Here is a 6,516-nt window from a genome sequence, read left to right on the forward strand (position 1 = left end):
AAATCATGAAGTACACAAGTTCAAGGTAGGTAATTCCTTTACTAAAATATAAAACTTTGACAAATCAATAGAGTACTCTTAAATACAATAAATTATTATTTATATTGAAGTCCTATATTAGACTTCAGTGATAATTTTCACTATAAAAGTATAATTTAAGTACTAAATCAGGGCAAGTTATTTTATACAATTTAATGTCTTTTAAAACTGTAAAATTTCTTCTTTTAGTGTTCCCTGACACTAGCCATTCTAGTCCGTATTAGCAAGGTGAGCATATGTATATAAGTGGTGGTTCTTGCTTGGTTCTGGGATTGGTCCAAAGTCAGGTACAGTTGTAATGCTTAAAAGGTTTTAAAACTCTATTTTAAGGAAACTCTGTCAAAACTAATTTTTCCCAAATACTTTTTTAAAAAAATTGTTAAATTTTCACATAAATACCAGAACCCTAGAAATTAGTCATTTCGAGCCATACTAACCTCAGACAGTCCCTTTGATCTTAGAAGTTATACATCTTTTTGTTTTGATGAAAAGTCACATAGATCTTACTCCAGATTATTAAAAAAATTATTATAAAAAATTACTAAAATATAGTTGAGGTTTTAAAATAAAAAAAAATGCATTATCAGCTTGTAGAGACCTGGGGCACTGATGTCTTACATCTACTTTATCATTGATTTGCAAATACTGTTGCCACCATCAGTGTCCTTAGGCTTCCTCTTGTTGAAACTATCAACTCTTCCATCTCAGCATTTTGTTCGTGTTTTACTCATTCCATTACTTCTTGGCCTTTACTAGCATTGGAAGATATCATGCTCACCATCAGCCCTTCCAGCTAACTGCTGAGGCTGACTTCCTGCACAGAGATGATGACTTCCTGAGTCAAAACAATCTTTTCTGGGCCTTGAGGATGTGGTTTGTAGATAAGTCCACTAAAACCATATTCATAAAGGAAATATTAGTAGATTTAAGTTCCACTGTTTTCCACACAGGATCAACTACAGAATGTTCTTGCACATATGTTTTGGTTCTTGTGGTACCAATAAAAGACACCATAATGGAAGGCAGTTCTCACTCTGTGCTGAGAAGTCTTGGCTGTGCAGCTTTCCAGAGGGCTCTATATGTCTGTCCAGCTCATCAACTCCAAGCACACTTGAGTTCATGGGGTTGGGGTATCACTGCATCGTAGCTGTTGTAACAGTTTCCGATGGTGGTAGAAGACACGTGCCTATGTCCAGATCTTCATTGTGCCAGCTGCCCGAGTGCTGTCTGGTGATGCTGGGGGACATTGTGGCACCCAGGCACACCTGCTGTGCCCCATTCACAACCAGCAGGCAGCAATCAGTGCTGGGGACTCTGTTTCTTTACAAACCTTTTCAGGAGTTTATTAGCCTTTTCAAAGAAACATCTTTTAGGATTATTGAATAACTCTAAAATTTATCATTTTATGTTTTGTTAGTATTTATTTTCTATGTATTAATTCCTTTTCATTTGTGTTTGAATATTTTCACCATTATTTTTAAATGTTTTTCATCCATTTGTGGTTAACTTCTTTTTTTTCTTTTTCTTTTGTTTCTAAGTTCATCCATATCTTTCTTAGAATAAACACTACACTGTAATTATTTTTAAAGTGTGGCAATTTATAATGATGCCAAAAAAAATTTGACTGAAATAATTGTTGCTCTGATGTCTTAAAACTCCCTATAATTACTAACACTTATAACACTGAGTTACTAAAAGTGGCTAAAGAGCCGATATAGTTTGCATTTCTATACAACAGGCTATGAAACATCATTTATCACAGTCCAGAAAGCACAGAGAGATGGATTTTATATAAACAAATATAATAACATAGTAAGGTGGGCATTTTCATTATAATGTGCCTTGGTGTGAATTGTGAATATGTTGTAATTTTGTTCATTTGGTGTCCTATGAGCCTCTTGTATTTGATTTTCCATTTCATTCTTCAGGTTTGGGAAATTTTCTGCTATTATTTCATTGAATAGATTGTTCATTTCTTTGGTTTGTATCTCTGTGCCTTCCTCAATCCCAGTAATTCTTAAATTTGATCTTTTCATGTTGTCCCATAATTCTTGGATGTTCTGTTTATGATTTCTTACCATCTTCTCTGTGTGATCAACTTTATTTTCAAGATTAAATATTTTGTCTTCATTGTCTGAGGTTCTGTCTTCCAAGTGATCTAGTTTGTTAGTGATGTTTTCTATTGAGCTTTTAATTTCATTTATTGTTTCCTTCATTTCAAGAATTTCTGTTTTTTCTTTAATCAGAATCTGTATCTCTTCATTGAAGTAATCTTTTGCTTTCTGTATTTACTCTTTTAGCTCTTTATTGAAGTAAACTTTTGCTTTCTGTATTTGCTCTTTTAGCTCTTTATTGAAGTGATCTTTTGTTGCCTGCATTTGTTCTCTTATATCATCCTTTATTTTGTGAAACATTTTAATTATGTACATTCTGAACTCCTTCTCTGACATTTCTTGTACCCTGACATTTCTTCTACCTTGCTGTCAATGGATTCTATTAATATAGCATCTTGTTTGGTTTGGGGCACTTTCTTCCCTTGTTTTTTTTTTTTTTAAATGTTGTTCATGTATCTTTCCCTCTAGCAGTGTGGATCCAAGGTATTACAGTTTTCACCCTTTGGGTTTATAGTGTCCCTGCAGGTTTCCAATACCTCACCTTTAAGGGATAGATCAATATTAACAGCACCCATTACAATATTGTCAAAATGACCATACTACCAAAACTGTTATACAGATTGAATGCAATTCCTATAAAAATCTCAATGATGTACCTCATAGAAATACAAAAAAGGAATCATGAAATTCATTTCGAAGAATAAAAGACCAAGAATAGTCAAAGCAATCCTTAGCCAGAACAGTGAATCAGGAGGTATCACAATACCAGACCTCAAACTATACTACAGAGCAATAGTAACAAAAATAGTATGGTATTGGCACCAAAATAGACAGGTAGACCAATGGTACAAAATAGAAGACACAGAGACAAATCCACATAAATACAGTTATCTCATACTAGACAAAGTTGCCAAAACATACAATGGAGAAAAGATAGCTTCTTCAACAAATGGTGCTGGGAAAACTGGAAATCTATATGCAATGAAATGAAATTAAACCTCTATCTCTCATCCTGCACAAAACTCAACTCAAAATGGATCAAGGACATAGGAATTGGACCAGAGACCCTGCACCAAATAGAAGACAAAACAGGAGGCCCAAATCTTCATCATGTTGGCTTAGGACCAGACTTCTTTAACAAGACTCCTAAAGTGTAAGAAATAAAAGCAAGAATCAATAAATGGAATGGATTTGAACTAAAAAAAAACTTTTTATCAGCAAAGAAAACAATCAATAATGTGAAGAGAGAGCCTACAGAGTGGGAGAAAAGCTTTACCTCACGTACTTCAGATAGAGCACTAATCTCCAGAATTTATAAAGAACTCAAAAAGTTTAACACCAAAAATACAAATAGCCCAATCAAAAAAAGGGCTAAGGAACTGAGTGGACACTTCACAGAAGATATACAATTGACCAGCAAATATATGAAGAAGTGTTCAACATCTCTGGTAATTAGAGAAATGCAAATCAAAACTACCCTAAGCTTTCATCTCATTCCAATTACAATGGCTATTATCAAGAATACAAGCAACAACAGGTGTGACTGAGGATGTGGGGAAAAAGGTGGACTCATACATTGCTGGTGGAATTGCAAATTGGTGCAGCCACTCTGGAAAGCAGTATGGAGATTCCTCAGAAAACTTGGAATGGAACCACCATTTGACCCAGCTATCCCACTCCTCAGCCTATACCCAAAGGACTTAAAATCAGCATACTACAGAGATACAGCCACATCAATGTTCATAGCTGCTCAATTCACATTAGCTAGGTTGTGGAAACAACCCAGATGCCCTTCAATAGATGAATGGATAAAGAAACTGTGATATATATAATGAATTATTGCTCAGTCCTAAAGAAGAATAAAATCATAGCATTTGCAGATAAATGAATGGAATTGTAGAATATTATGCTAAGTGAAATAAGCCAATCTTCAAAAACCAAAGGGGGAATGTTTTCTCTGATTAGTGGATGCTGATACATAACAGTGGCAGGGAGTGGGTAAGGGAAGAACAGAGGAATGTTGGATTGTGTAGAGGGAAATGAGGGGAGGGGAAGAGGGTGGGGGAAGGAATGATGATGGAATGAGACCAATGTCTTTACCCTATGTACATGTATGACTCTAGTGCTGTAACTCTACATCATGTACAACCAGAGAAATGAAAAATTGTACTCCATTTGTGTACAATGAATCAAAATGCATTCTGCCGTCATGTATAACTAAATAGAACAAATAATAATAATAAAAAAATAGTAAGCCTGCATGAAATTTCCCAATGATTGCATCTAAGTCTTCTTTTTTTTTTTTTTTTTGCTTTTGCAATTTGAGTGTGAAAATGTGGCCTATATTTCACATTTTTTAAAATAAGACCTCCATATTTTTTTTCCCTCTTACAACCTGAAAGGGGCTTTTGGAATGTGCTTCTACACAAGTCTTCAAAAAAGCCAGCCCTTTGTTCAAATGCAAGTTCCAAACACTACTCCAGTTGCACCAGGTGGCAAATTCTTAAAGGATTGCAGGTGAGTCACTCCAAAGGACAGTCTTCTCTGGTGATGGGACAGACTGGGCTTCTCAGGTAGTCGTAGCACTTTGGCTAAATCCAGGATCATAGCTAGCTGCTTTTTGTGTGTTATGTTTTGTGTTGTGCCTTGATTTGTGATATTCCTTTGCTTATGAATGTGTGTAGTCATCACTGTCTTTTAGAAATGTTCCAGCAACATAAAGACAGGCAGAGTGAATGAAAACACTGTGACATTAAGGATTTTATGGCCTCTGTTTTTTTTTTTTTTTTTCTTTTGTTTTTTTGAGAAATAAGAACATGAGACACTTGTTTTGTTTTTTAAAAAAACAGTCTTTCCTTCCTGATTGCATTCCCTGTCCTCTTCTGTATGTGCTTCATAAAAGGAAAGTAAATAAGTTTATATTATGTCTCAGATAAAATGAAGACAATTTCTATACAAGTGCCCCTTTAAGATCTTGGGACCAGATGTAACACTCTTTATCCTTGTTTTTCCTTATTTTTATTGGTGCTTTTCATACTGCTGGGTTGTCTCTCCTTTATAACAGCCCGGTTAGACTGTGCTGAGTTACTGATGAGTTTGGACTCTCATCCACGTGTTTCCTGTAGTTGTATGTGGCATAGAGGAGGATGGGGATGCACGAGGTGGCTGCAGTTACTATCCCCACGACCATGCCCGCATTGCTGCTGGACTCCCGAGTCATTGCTGCCAGCCTGGGTAGGGCTCTGTCCTACCTACTCAGATGGAGTTGGCTGAGCTCGGCTCACAAGGGTCTATGTTCTCAACATCTCTGGGACATTCTGCTGAGGCCAAGGGATATCATCTGTGGTCCAATGGAGTCTTTGAAGGCAACTTTCCTCTGCTAGCTCTGCTAGTTGCCAGGATTGCAGTGGTCTCCACAATTGATGTGGACATCTCTAACTGCGTGGCAGTGGCTAGTGACTCAGTGTCATAGAGGAAGGCACTTCACCAACCAGTCTCATATTTCCCACTAGGGTGATGTTGGCATCACTTTCGGCTGCCATGTTTAGAACTCTCAAGCCATTGTGGTGAAGCCCAGAGAGCTAGCCTGCTCTTTCCCATCAATTATTATGGCTGCTGGGCTATTGAAGATTGCTAATGCCCTTTGCCGAGCTAATGCTCTTTGCACAGTAGTCATTCATCAACTACTTGACCAAGTCAATATGAAATTTACTGTGTAGTGATTGCCAGGCATTAGTTATCATTGTTTCCTGCAGGGTAGTGTCCCTCACTGGCCAGTTGTCCACCTCTAAGGCATTGCCACCACTCCTCAGGAAAAGACCACATGATACTTCCCATCATTAATGATTGCATTTTACTCTTCAATAGTGATGTCATCTGTCATGACATTACACTTAACTCCAGTTTTTCCTTGGTGTATATGCAGTTCTAGGTAGTCCTCTCGGCCTGAAGAACTGTCCACTCACACCAGGACTGCTTCTTTCTGAACAGCGTTAAATCCTATGGCCAGTCTGTCTACTCATGTCCTTGACCAGTCATAAGGAGGACATTTATACGTGATTTGTCCTCCACCTTTTCTAAAGATATACACTGTCCCAGCTGGGAGGTGGATCTGAGTCAGGAAACACATGGTAGGCTGGATTTCAGGAAACATGATAGATTTAGTGAAGTGACCTTTTACATTTCTCTACTTCTTAATTCCCAAATCATGGAAATTCTTCCAACCTGATGCACGATTCTTCCAAATGTGGGTGGCTGGAAGACCTGGATTGTTTATTAGTCTTCCATGGAAGAATGGGTGTCAGAGGTCTTAGTCTATAGAAGGCCAGTTCCATTCTTCAGGGCTGAGGTGAGGCTGAACATC

At 37.2% G+C, this 6,516-nt stretch overlaps 2 pseudogenes; both read right to left on the reverse strand.

The window, feature by feature from the left end:
• Positions 1-667: 667 nt before the first annotated feature.
• LOC124992415 (PRELI domain containing protein 3B-like) lies at positions 668-1,243 on the reverse strand (annotated as a pseudogene).
• A 3,860-nt stretch (positions 1,244-5,103) lies between these two features.
• On the reverse strand, positions 5,104-6,282 carry LOC124993628 (neurexin-1-beta-like; annotated as a pseudogene).
• Between the last annotated feature and the right edge of the window lie 234 nt (positions 6,283-6,516).

This window comes from Sciurus carolinensis, chromosome 9 (genome assembly GCF_902686445.1).
Source record: "Sciurus carolinensis chromosome 9, mSciCar1.2, whole genome shotgun sequence".
In the NCBI taxonomy this organism is placed as follows: domain Eukaryota; kingdom Metazoa; phylum Chordata; class Mammalia; order Rodentia; family Sciuridae; genus Sciurus; species Sciurus carolinensis.